This window comes from Chiloscyllium punctatum, chromosome 1, assembly GCF_047496795.1.
Source record: "Chiloscyllium punctatum isolate Juve2018m chromosome 1, sChiPun1.3, whole genome shotgun sequence".
NCBI classification, from domain to species: Eukaryota; Metazoa; Chordata; class Chondrichthyes; order Orectolobiformes; family Hemiscylliidae; genus Chiloscyllium; species Chiloscyllium punctatum.
The window spans coordinates 79,110,773-79,123,894 of NC_092739.1; the positions used below are offsets into that span (position 1 = coordinate 79,110,773).

Consider the following 13,122-nt stretch of genomic DNA (forward strand, 5'->3'; position numbering starts at 1 on the left):
AATGGCATTGCACACAATGGAGGGTTACCACAAATATGAATCAATACTTTATCTCCAGAGCATTAATGTAGACCACTGCGTAAGTACCAAACTGACATTGCCATGACACCACTACCTCTCCTGCACTATAGAAAGGTCACCACAGAAGATTTATAAAAATGATACCAGAAATGCATGGATAGACATATCAGAAATGGAATGACAAGTCGAGTGTCTTTCATTTTTAATAAACTTGTAAGGATGATCTTTTAGAGGTGCTGAAAATTAGGTAGAGATCTAACAGAGAGGATTTGGAATGAATGTTTACTATTGCACTGCAAAGCTTGACTAGAGGCCATCAGTATATAATAGTCATCAAAAAAAGTCCATAATAAAATCAGAAAAAATGTTTTGAGCCAAGAAGTGGTAAAATGGTTGAACATGCTTCCACAGGGAGTGGTTGGAAGTGAATAGAACAGATGCATTCCAGGGAAAGCTTGACACAAATGGAGAGAATAGGAGGGAATGCCAGGAGCAGCACCAGGCATACATTAAAAAAAAGAGGTGTCAACCTGGTGAAGCTACCAAGCAGGACTACTTGCAAGCTAAACAATATAAGCAGCAAGTGATAGAGCTAAGCGATCCCACAACCAATAGATCAGATCAAAGCTCTGGAGTCCTGCCATATCAATTTTGGATGGTGTGGACAACTAAACAACTGACTGGACTAGGAGACTGCACAAATATCCAACAATAGTACTCAAGATTTGTGCTCCAAAACATGCTGCATCCCTAGCTGTTCCACTACAGCTATATCTCTGGTGTCTACTGGGCCTAGGTATATGTTCTACACAAAAAGCCTGACAAATCCAGTCCAACCAAATATCACTCCATCAGTCTATTGTCGGTCATCAGGCAAGTGATAGGAGGTGTCCTTAAGCGTGGTATTTTATTTTCAGTCTCCCTGTTACTGTTTAGGTCTATTATTTTATTGCCATCAAAGGTCTTTGTCAACATACTTCATCACCTGTTGAATGGCATTCACAAAAATGTTAATATCAAGTAAATTAAGTATCTCAGTGAGATTGCTGCATACTAATTTACTAGGGTTTACCATCTTCAGTATATACAATAATCTCCCAAAAGTGTTACTTTTGAATTACAGGCAGGCAGATTAATTCCTCATTCTTATTCTGTCACTCTGCGCAATTGCACGGTGTATAAATTACATTTGCTTTCTTTCCCCCTTAAGTTGTAACATCTATAAACACTAGTCTTTCTCTATGATTCAGAGATACTTGAGTTCTCTAGAAAAAGTCTTCCTTGTTCACTGGAAACCAAGTCCTTCTGCCAAAAACAGCATCTTTGAGTGAATGCTGTGGCTCAGCTAGATAATATTTATTTCCAGTTGGCTTGATTTTGAGAAAGAACATCTGACAACAGTATCATGTTTCTCAAAACTTTATGTGCTAACTTAGAAACTGTTTTTGGTTGCCTAATAATGCTAAGTGCAGTGTATACTGTTCCTAAGCACTTTGATGATATTGTAGTCATCCAGTATTTTTGCCAATGAATCAAACATATCCAAAGATTTTTTTTAAAAATGTAGCAATTTCATCATGAGTCTGATTGTTTAGCCACTTATGGATTGCTTGCCTTAGTTGTAGCAGACTGTTTCGAGTCAGGATACTATATTTTGATCTTTACACTAAGCGAACAGTAAATATTCTAGGATAATAATACTGAAGAAGTACTCCATAATCTGTCAGAAGAAATGCCAAAATGAGGACAAAACCAAAATGCAGTACCTATGACGAATGTGAAATAAAAAAATACCAGGCAATATTGGAAACACCAAGATTGTTAGGCTTGTAAATATTTATAAAGGTGAAAGACCATAGAACTTGGTGCAAAAATAAGCCACTCAGCCCACTGAGTTTGCTCAGCCATTCAATCAGAATATGGTTGATCTGGTATTCCTTAAATCCGTTTTCCTGCCTTTACTCTTGACTCTCTTACTGAATAAAAATATGTCTTTTGCAGCCTTGAATAAGTATATTGGCTTAGGCTTTACAGCCTTCTGCAGTAAAGAATACCATAGATTCACAGTTCTCTATGAGAAGAAATTCCTTCTCATCACTGCTTTAAATGGGCAATCACTCCCCCTTAGGTTATATCCTCTGGTCCACAGACTCTCCCACAAGGGAAGTAATCGCTCAGCACTTACTGTATCAAGCCTTCTAAGAATCTATATGTTTCCATCATGATTTCCTCTCATTCTTCAAAATTGCAATGAGCACAACCCAAGGTACTCAATCTCTCCTCACGAGAATATCCCTCAATGTCTGAGATCAACTTAGTCAGCCTAACATTGGAGCAGCTGCATGTGCAGTTTAAAGGGTACATTGCAGTAGATGCTGAAAATCTGAAACAAACACAAAATACTACTGGAAAAACTCACAGGTCTGGCAGCAATTTTGGAGAGAGAACTGAGTTAACGTTTCGAGTCAAATGTGATTTTTCTTCAGTCCATAAAAGATTCTGCATTGATTCTGCCCGATCTGCTAAGTTTCTCCAGCATTCACTGTGCTTGTCACACTATTTTACATGTAGTCTAATTAGCGCCTTGTTTTAGTAAGACCTCCCCACTTTTATACTCCATTGCCTTTGAAATAAAGGCCAAAATTCAATTTGCATTTCCTGTCACCTTCTCCTGAACTTTTACATTTTTTTTTTGCGATTTGTACACAATGACTTCCAAATCACTCTATGCTGCAGTTTTCTGCAGTTTTTATCTACTTAGGTCATTTAGCCTTCCTGCCAAAGTGCAAAACCTATATTTTTCCACTTTATTCCACTTGCCAAGTTTTTGCTCGCTCCCCTGTCTATATACGTTTGAGGACTGTTTGTATCATCAGCAACACCATTTTCCCACCTATTTTTGAGTCCTGCACAAACTCGGTGATAGTACATTCACTTCTATCATATAATCATTAATACGTATTTAAAAATAATTGTAACCCAGCACTGATCACAGTGGCACTCCACTAGTCACAGGCTGTCATCCTGAAAATGCCCTCCTTGTCCCACTCTCTGTATTCTCTTAGTTAGCTAATTAACTAGCCTCAACACCATGGGCTATTAATGTAAGTAGCCTTAGGTGCAATATTTTATTAAATATCTTTTGGAAATCGAAATATATTACATTTAGTTGTTCCCCTTTGTTTATGCTGCTTGATATCGGCTCAAAGAATTCATGCAGCCATGCTGACTCTGTTTGGATTTTATCATGTATTTCTAAATGCTCTGTTATTGCATCCTTTATATTGGATCCCAACAGCTTTCCAATGATTGATGTTAAGTTAACTAGTCTAGAATTAGCTTTTATCTGTCTCTCTTGCTATTCGAATGTGTGCTACATTGACTGTTTTCCAATACTTTGAGACTTTTGTGGGCAGCACGGTGGCACAGTGGTTAGCACTGCTGCCTCACAGCGCCAGAGACCTGGGTTCAATTCCCGCCTCAGGCGACACTCTGTGTAGAGTTTGCACATTCTCCCTGTGTCTGCGTGGGTTTCCTCCCACAGTCTAAAGATGTGCAGATCAGGTGAATTGGCCATGCTAAATCATCTGTAGTGTTAGGTAAGGGGTAAATGTAGGGTTATGGGTGGGTTGCGCTTCGGCGGGTTGGTGTGGATTTGTTGGGCCTGTCTCCACACTGTAAAGTAATCTAATCTAATTTTTCCAGAATCAAAGGATTCTTGGAAGTTCACTATTAGTGCATTCACTGTCTTGGTACCTTCCTTCTTAAAATTCCTAGTTTGCAACCGTTCAAATCCAGAAAACTGATCAGTCTTTAGTCCCACTAGTTTCCCAAGAATCTTTTCTTCACTATATTTGCTTGTTGGAAAGCTGAATACATTGCATCTACTACTATCTCTTTATCAACTCATACTGCTTCTGCCAAGCCCCTGTTAGTTTTGTACATTAAAATACACCACTCAGAGTATATTTTGCACCTTTGCAACCCAAAGTGCTTCCTCCAACTGTTGTCCAACTGTTGAATGTCCTATTTCTGCTCCTATGTCATATGGTCTTCTGACTTGGTGAACTGGGAAGGAGAGAATAAAGGAGGGAAGGAGTTAAACTGAATTGGAAGTTGCGCCATCTATCCAGTAGCAATCTATGTTAACATTTTAAGTCAGACTATGAAGACAGGTCACAACCTGAAATATTAACTGTTTCTGTCCCCATTGATGCTGTTAAAACTGCAGAATATTTCCAGCATTATTGGTTTTTTTTTGCAGATTTCCAAGGTTTTACCTTTGGACTGCATGTTCAGTGATGGCTACAAAACAGCATTGGCAGAAACCTGAGATCAGATCACCTAACTGCTCCCATAAGAAGGATTGTGATTGAGGATTCAAATATCATTAAATCCCTACAGTGTGCAAACAGGCCATTTGGCCCAACAGGTCCGTGCCAACACTCCGAAGAGAATCCCACACAGACCCATTCCTTTACATTTCCCCTGACCAATGCCCTAACCTCCACATCCCTGAACACTGGGCAATTTAGCATGGCCAATTCACCTAATCGGCACATCTTTCAACTGTGGGAGGAAACCGGAGCACTCAGAGGAAACCGACGCAGACTCCACACAGACAGTTGCCTGCGGCTGGATTGAACCAAGGTCCCTGGTGCTGTGAGGCAACAGTGCTAACCACTGAGCCACCATGTAAGAAGAAGAATAGCTAACTCTCCTGGTCGATAATGGGTAAACTGCCAATGATTTTATTGATTTATTTATGTCATGTTAAATCTTTTACAAAATGCGGTGAAAAGTATGTACAGTATAGTGCCACCACTCTCTGGTGCCATCTTAAAATGCAGAAAAATAAACCAAACAAGAATATAAAGGCAGGAAAATAAAGGAGTAAAGGAAACATGTTCAATGTTACAGTCCTTTTGGTTAAGCATTCCACCACATGCCTGGTGGCCAGGCACAAGTTCCCTTCGCCACACCGCCACAGGACACCCTCACCATGATGATTCCTTGCTGGACCACACCAATGCAGCCGCCATTGATGCCGCCAAATACTGCTCCAGCCCAACTCAAATCCACTTCTGCAATGAGTCTGGTTCAGGGAGTCAGGCAGGGCTGCTCTCTCTCTTCTGCCTTGTTTGTGTGCTGCATAGAGCCATTTGCCGAGTCCATCAGGAAGGATGCGAGCCTGAGAGGGGTGACTATTCCTGGCAGTGGGGGCCTAAAGGTTAAGGCCTTCCTGTACATGGATGACATTGCCGTTTTCTGCTCAGATCTGCTGTCCACGCACAGGCTCGTGTATCTGTGACCAGTTCGAGTGGGCCTCGGGGGCCAAGGTAAACTGAGGCAAGAGGGAGGCCATGCTCTTCGGAAACTGGGCCGACCAATCCTCTATCCCCTTCATCGTCAGGACTGACCACCTAAAGGTGCTGGGTATTTGGTTCGGGGAGGCTGGGGCTTGCGCCAAGACTTGGGAGGAGCGGATCAGGAAAGCAAGGCAGAAACTGGGCAGATGGGAGCAACGGTCACTCTCCATCGTGGGAAAAAACCTGGTCATCAGATGTGAGGTTCTGTCAGTATTGTTATTTGTGGCACAGGTCTGGCCTATCCCCAGAACCTGTGCCGCCGCAGTCACCTGGGCCATCTTCCACTTCATGTGGAGATCAAAGATGGACCGGGTCCGAAGGGACACAATGTATAAAGACCTGGGCAATGAGGGAAAAAACACGGCCAATGCCACCCTCACCCTGATGGCCACCTTTGTGTGTGGCTGCATCAAGCTGTGCGTGGATTCCTGATACGCAAACACCAAGTGTCATTACGTACTGAGGTTCTACCTGTCCCCGGTGTTGCAAAGGATGGGCCTGGCCTCGCTGCTGCGGAACGCTCCGGGTAGTTGGACTGTTCCGTATCACCTGTCTTTCGTGGAGAAATTTATGAAGAAAAACACCTTTGACCACAAGTCCATCAGGAAGTGGTCAGCACGTAGTGTCCTTGAGACCCTTCTGGAAAAGGAGAGGGTGGATCCTATCGAGCGGTTCCCTGAGCAGACTGTCAAAGTCATTTGGCAGAATGCCTCATCGCCAGACCTTTCCAACAAGCACCAAGACATGGCTTGACTTGTGGTGAGAAGGGCTCTGCCTGTGAGATCCTTTATGCATGCCCAGACTCTCAGCCGCACCACACGCTCCCCTCGAAGCGGCTGCGGGGGGGGACGAGACTGTCACACACCTCCTTCTAGAATGTGCCTATGCAAAGGAAGTCTGGAGAGGAATGCAGTGGTGTTTGTCAAGGTTCGTCCCAAGCAGCGCCGTGACTTGGGACTCCATGCTCTTCGGTCTGTTTCCCAGGATGCACACTGAGACAAACATCAACTGTGCCTGGAGGATCATCAACTCGGTGAAAGACGCTCTTTGGGCGGTCCGAAACCTGTTGATCTTCCAGCTGAAGGAGCTGACCCCAACAGAGTGTTGCAGACTGGCACATTCCAAGGTCTAGGACTGCGTGTTGAGGGACACGCTGAAGCTTGGGGCAGCTGCCGCCAAGGCACGGTGGGGAAAGACCACTGTGTAACATCTGCCTGCCTAAGAAGAACAGGGGGCCCACCCAGTCATTTGGGCTCCACTGATGTCTCAGCAGAATAGCTGGATAGTCAATGTACCTACTTGTATATAGGAAAAATCAATTTCAATATCTATATGTAAAGTAATGTAATGTGTGCATAAGAATGGCATGACCAATTGTATAGAGATCTAAATAATTTTATGAATAAAGTATATTTTGAAATAAAAAAATTGAGTCTGGTCTGGTTGCCAATGCAGCCACTGCCGATGCTTCTGGGTCTCGTACTGGACCCAAACTCGCCTCTGCCACTGCCTCCATAAGTCGTGTTGGATGCAGACACTGCTGAGAAGCCAAACCCGCCTCCGCGATGGCTCTTCAATAAAAGTTAAGTAAAATAAGAGAAAAAAAAAGCAAGAAAGGAGAGGGAAAGAAAACAAGAAAGTTTGGGAGAAGATTTGTAGCTCGGGTGCTCGTTGTTGTGGTTCTGTTCGCTGAGCTGGGAATTTGTGTTGCAGACGTTTCGTCCCCTGTCTAGGTGACATCCTCAGTGCTTGGGAGCCTCCTGTGAAGCACTTCTGTGATCTTTCCTCCGTTATTTATAGTGGTTTGAATCTGCTGCTCCCGGTTGTCAGTTCCAACTGTCCGTTGTAGTGGTCAGTATATTGGGTCCAGGTCGATGTTACCTGCGCAATTTCATCAACAGATGCCTAAGGGAAAGACAACGGAATGAGGACATGCCGCAACCCAAAGGACTAGCCACACGACCATACATCAGGAGCAGTTCCGAACTGACAACCAGACCACTGCGACCACTAGGACTCATAACAGCACACAAACCAACAGCCACTCTCAGACAACAACTCACCAGAATGAAGGACCCGATACCCAGCATGAGCAAAACCAATGTAGTGTACAAAATCCCATGCAAGGACTGCACAAAACACTACATAGGACAAATAGGAAGACAGCTAACGATCCACATCCATGAACACCAACTAGCCACGAAACGACACGACCAGCTATCCTTAGTAGCCACACACGCAGATGACAAGCAACATGAATTCGACTGGGACAACACTACTATTATAAGGCAAGCCAAACAGAGAACAGCCAGGGAATTCCTAGAGGCATGGCACTCATCCACAGATTCTATCAACAAACACATCGACCTGGACCCAATATACCGGCCACTGCAGCAGACAGCTGGAACTGACAACCGGAAGCAGCAGAGACAAACCACTATAAATGCAGGAGGAAACATCACAGAATCGCTTCACAGGAGGCTCCCAAGCACTGAGGATGTCACCTAGACAGGAGATGAAACGTTTGCAACACAAATTCCCAGCTCGGCGAACAGAACCACAACAACAGAAAACAAGAAAAGAAACTAAAAGGAAAGTGGAGCAGATGAGCCCCGGGCTCAGAAGCCCTTGTTGCATTTGTTCCTTGTCACTACTAAGCTGAGACAAACTGAATCAACATTGGGCTGTCATAATTAGCTATCAAGTTGGAAATATAAATCTTCTCCTGGTCGCTAGTGAATGACTCCTGCTGGAAGATAACTCTGTGCTGATAATGAATCAGAATGGGAACAGGGCTGCAATATCCGCCTCAGTTAAATAACTTGTCGGCTTTAATTCAAGCAAACAATAGAAATGATGACTTGGATTACTCACGAAAGACCTACTGGCACCCATGGTACAAGTGGTAACAATTTTAGGAGAGAAGAGTAAAATAAATTGAAAATATATATCAATATGTATTTCTGACAATAGAAGAAATAACCAGATTTCCAGTTCAATTGGTTCTATTTACTAGGAGAAAGTGAGGACTGCAGATGCTGGAGATCAGAGCTGAAAATGTGTTGCTGGAAAAGCGCAGCAGGTCAGGCAGCATCCAAGGAGCAGGAGGATCGACGTTTCAGGCTTGAGCCCTTCTTCAGGAATGATGCTGCCTGACCTGCTGCGCTTTTCCAGCAACACGTTTTCAGCTCTGGTTCTATTTACTAACCTACCTGACAATGTTCCAATCTCTGACTAATAATGAGCGGGAGGTGCACAGCTTGCAATAAAAATAGCATAAGAGAAGAAATCAGTTAATGCTGTAAAACTTAGCTCTTTTGAATTCATTATTGTCAAAAGCCTGAACAGAATTGAGCCCCTTGCATTTCTGAACCATGTTCTGTCAAAAACAAGTTCAGGATGAGGGAAAATGGAATAGAATGGGAAGACTGCTATTATGCACTTTGTAATGGTGTGCCTGGTAAAGTGGAAACTGTGTCTTCTGTTATTGTTTCAAACAGTGCCATTTGGCCCAATAAGGCTACGCTAACTGTATTTGTTTATTGTTCAAATTCACAATATATTTTAAAACGCGCAATTTTACATTAGATTACTTACACTGTGGAAACAGGCCCTTCGGCCCAACAAGTCCATACCGACCCGCCGAAGCGCAACCCACCCAGAGCCATTCCCATTCCCCTAGGACTACGGGCAATTTAGCTTGGCCAATTCACCTAACCTGCACATTTTTGGAGAAAACCCACGCAAACACGGGGAGAATGTGCAAACTCCACACAGACAGTTGCTTGAGGCGGGAAATTGAACCCGGGTCCCTGGCGCTGTGAGGCAGCAGTGCTAACCACCGTGCCGCCCACAGTTAATAACTGAATAACTCTGAATACACATAATGTTTGTTTACCAACATCAGACAGGCCTGTCTGTGAACAGTTGTGAAAGAATTGTCAAAAGTATTTTAAATTTAAGCAAATTGATCGCAGAAAAGATACTTAATCTTTAACAGGAAATTTGCTATTCAACCACACAAAGGTTTTAGTTGCCCATGGTGCTATTCCCGAATGGGTGAACCAGTGCATGCGGATACAAGTTGATACACAGCTTGTGGCAGACGCCAGGTCCTGGGTGCTACCTCCGGGGTCACTGGAGTTATCGGGGAGAGAGATTCGTGAGCTGCAAGCTTAACCGTTCAAATGAGGCAAACGGAGTGAACGTGTCAATGCGCTCGGGTAGCGGAATTGCTCAAAGCGCTGCCTGAAGCTACGGTCTGTGCTGAGCAGTCTGAGACCCAAGTGACTGCAATGTGCTGCCCAGAAATGTTGTTTCTCAGGGGCAAATGGAAAAAAAAACAAGACAACAAAGCTCAGAACGAGGGGAGTGTGTAGATTTCGTAATTGGATGTATAATTAGGATTTAATATACATCAAGTAAACTCGATTTTCAATTTCAAAAAAAAATCTGCAGATGCTGGGAAATCTGAAACAAAAACAGAAATAGCTGGAGAAACTCAATACATCTGGCAGCATATGGAGAGAAAGCAGAGTCAAGTTTCGGGTCCAGAGTCCTTTCTGCAGAACTCGAGTTTCTCTCCACAGATACTGCCAGACCTGCTGAGTTTATCCAGCTATTTCTGTTTTTGATTTTCAATAGATGTATTTTTATGAAAAATAATATTGGTAAATTGGTTCATTCAGTAAACTGGCACATAGCAGGACTTTCCTTTTTATATTGATTCACAAGTCATCCTAATGCAATCTACACTTGCGGGTTTGATTCACAGTTTAATAATTGATCTCGATCTAACATTGATTCGAGGAATATATCAGGGGCATGCAGCCTTGTGAAAAAGGGCTCTACGAGAAGCTTTACTGTTGCCTGGTTGGAGGCAGGAGCAGTTCCTGTCATTCCCCACGTGCAAGGAGAAAGGGCTGTTCTCTGGTACATACAGAGAGTGTGGGTTTGTTCAGCAGACTGCTTTTTTTTTAAAAGCACATTCTGGTCCTCCCTTAACAGAAGCAGCAATGGAGGCGGATTAGACCCAAACCCCGGGCTGCACATTATTTTCCTGACACATCCGAAACAGCAAAGCAAAAGAGAAAAAGAAAACTCGCCATAACGTAACGGTCAACGCAGCCCGAGAAGGAGAAAATAATGATCAGGGATTGAGCTGGGAAATTGAATGTAAGGTATGGCCGTTTCGTTTGAAATGATGGACGGAACTGGTTTATGGTTTATGGTATACTGTGAGGAGGGTCGTTAAAGGTTTATGTATGTGTTAGCAAGCCATGTGTTTATTGATACCGTGAAAAAAGACTGGGAGCAGGAGTAACTATCAAAGCGATGCAGAGGTCAACGAGAGAAAAAGCAGTTGCTCAGTCACATAAATAGATGCTCGTGAAAAATCAAAAGATGGATCGAACAATAAAAGACAGCAGTTTATCAATATGAGTCACATATATTGAAATATCCTTTCTATATACAAGATTACTCCGCTACGTTTTGCATTTTTTAAAATTTAAATAAAATCTTTCTTGTTTTCCATGATCGCTGTCTCATTTACTGAAGCAAAGGGAATGCGATTCAAATCGCTCACTGGGGGAAAAATATGTTGTACAGTGTTCCGTCAGCTTCAACTGGCATAATTTATCGGCGGTATGTCTTTGCATTTGATGTTAGTTGTGCAGTTTTACGGCTTGACATGTTTCCCGTTTTGTTTAGTGGAATATTGACTGTTGTATTCTGAATGAATATCCCTTTACCACACGAGAAAGCAAAATGACAGCTTTTCCATTTAGAAAATGTCTCTGTAAAGAGGCACCATTTTTTGATTGTTTAGATATATTAAATATAATGTCGGCAGGAACACATCTCTCACAGTCCTGTACGCTAAAAGTGTACTGCCTGTTTTATTAAATAGACAATAGACATATTTCTGTTGGTTTTACTGCGGGCACATGGACATAGATTCTAAGAGGATAATAAGATATGCAAATAACTCAGCCATCTTTCAAATGTTTCATCAGCTTTCTTCTTTATTCTAACACATATTTTACATTCACAGATTTCAGAGAGCATTATAGTTGTTCATATTTCAGCATATTAATCATCATCAAAAAACCTGTGAACAGATTTGAAAAATAACTTGATTAAGTTCATTGCCGTCCCATTCTTTATGCTATATTGCTAGGGAGAATGGTAAAATTGCATGCGCACAATATACAGTAACCTATTATGCCCTTGAAGAACCAACCATTCTCAATGAATAAGGGCTGGGTTTGAGATCTGTTACTGAATGTAACCTAATGCATCTCATCCAGCCATTGAATTATGCAAGTTCAACCAGAATAACCATAATACTTTGTCCATTTTATGACCCCTCAAGAGACACAACCAAATGAATAGGTAGTTAAGCCCAATTTAATAGTTTGACGTAATGCTGCAAATTATTGTTGGTAGCTTATTGTAATGTACCTATTCTGGTTGATAGAGTGTAATTTGGAATACCACCTTATTTTAAAACAGTTTAAAAATAATAATTAACCAGTTGTAAAAGCCATTTTGATGTATAACCAAAGGTCATCATCAAGAAATTAATTCGGTTGTATGGTACACAATGTGGATATAAACAGTAATGTTTGTGATAAGGCTTGCCTTGTTAGTTATGCCCAAGACTTTGAAGGTTTGGGAAAAAGATGAATATTTTTCAGTCCCTTGTGAAAATTGAAAATATGTGACTAGAAAGATCTTGAAAACAAACCTGATGGTGTAAAAATGGGGTGCGACTGATCAGAGAGGAAGTTAATATTTTTTCTGGATATTGATGTATGACTCATCCATTTGTTATTCATTAATGTGCATTTTGTCAGTACTGATGGGCAAAAATGATTCAAAGCAGCAGAGATATTAAAAAATTGAAAGTTTCAATGATAAAGTAGGAAATGTAAAATTCTGTCTCTATTCCAATAGATATAATACACCCAATTGATTAAAATGATTGAAATATTCTAAGTAATTGTGGCAAATGCATTAAGTTTGTTATTCATAATACAGTTAACTCCCATAAAAATAATTCCTTTAGTTGTCATGCTAGAGAATGTCCTCTGATGGGCAGAGTGATCTTTTATCCAGAACTTTTATGTTTTAAATGGTTGTGTTTTTATTCTTTTTTTTAAACTTACTCTTTGTGTTCCGTGATTGTCCGGAAATGGCTAGTGAACTTCAAACCAGATGAGATGGTAACATGTGTTTCAGGAATTAACCTTTTCTTTGTGGAAATAATGTTTTACAGACATTATTCTGTCATAACAAATTACATCAGATGCTAGCAGGATTGGGAATTGGAAAAGTAAAACGAATAATTTGTTTCTTCAGTTACAGATTTGTTAATAGTGCAGAAGGATGACTTTGACCCATGATGTCTGTACTGTCTTTCTAACAATTTTAACTTAGTGCCATTCTTGTTTGTCTTTCCTGTAACCTTTGCATTGTTTCTATTTAAATGATCTCCAGTAACTTTTTGAATGCTCCAGTTGAACCTGCCGCCACTATACTTCCAGGTAATACATACCATGCCCTAAATACACACTGTGTGAAAAAGTACTTTTTTCATCTTGGTTTATTCCTTTTGTACTCTATCTGTTTATGAATGGGAACAGTTTCTCTCTATTTAGCCTGACCAGACCCCTTTTGATTTTGAAAACTTCTATCAAATATTTTCTTGCCCTTCTCTCCAAGGAAA

At 41.6% G+C, this 13,122-nt stretch overlaps 1 protein-coding gene across 9 annotated transcripts in view; it reads left to right on the forward strand.

Annotated features, from left to right (window-relative positions):
• Positions 1–13,122, forward strand: part of cracd (capping protein inhibiting regulator of actin dynamics) — a 232,375-nt gene that overhangs the window by 2,601 nt on the left and 216,652 nt on the right. For 2 of the 9 annotated variants that reach the window (XM_072569608.1, XM_072569669.1), the window contains exons 1-2: positions 10,291–10,570; positions 10,950–11,036. The gene's annotated coding sequence lies outside the window, so the exon portion shown is untranslated. Of the gene's footprint in view, positions 1–10,290; positions 10,571–10,949; positions 11,037–13,122 lie in introns of those variants that run through there. The other 7 variants (XM_072569616.1, XM_072569689.1, XM_072569636.1 and 4 more) reach the window with 5 other exon arrangements.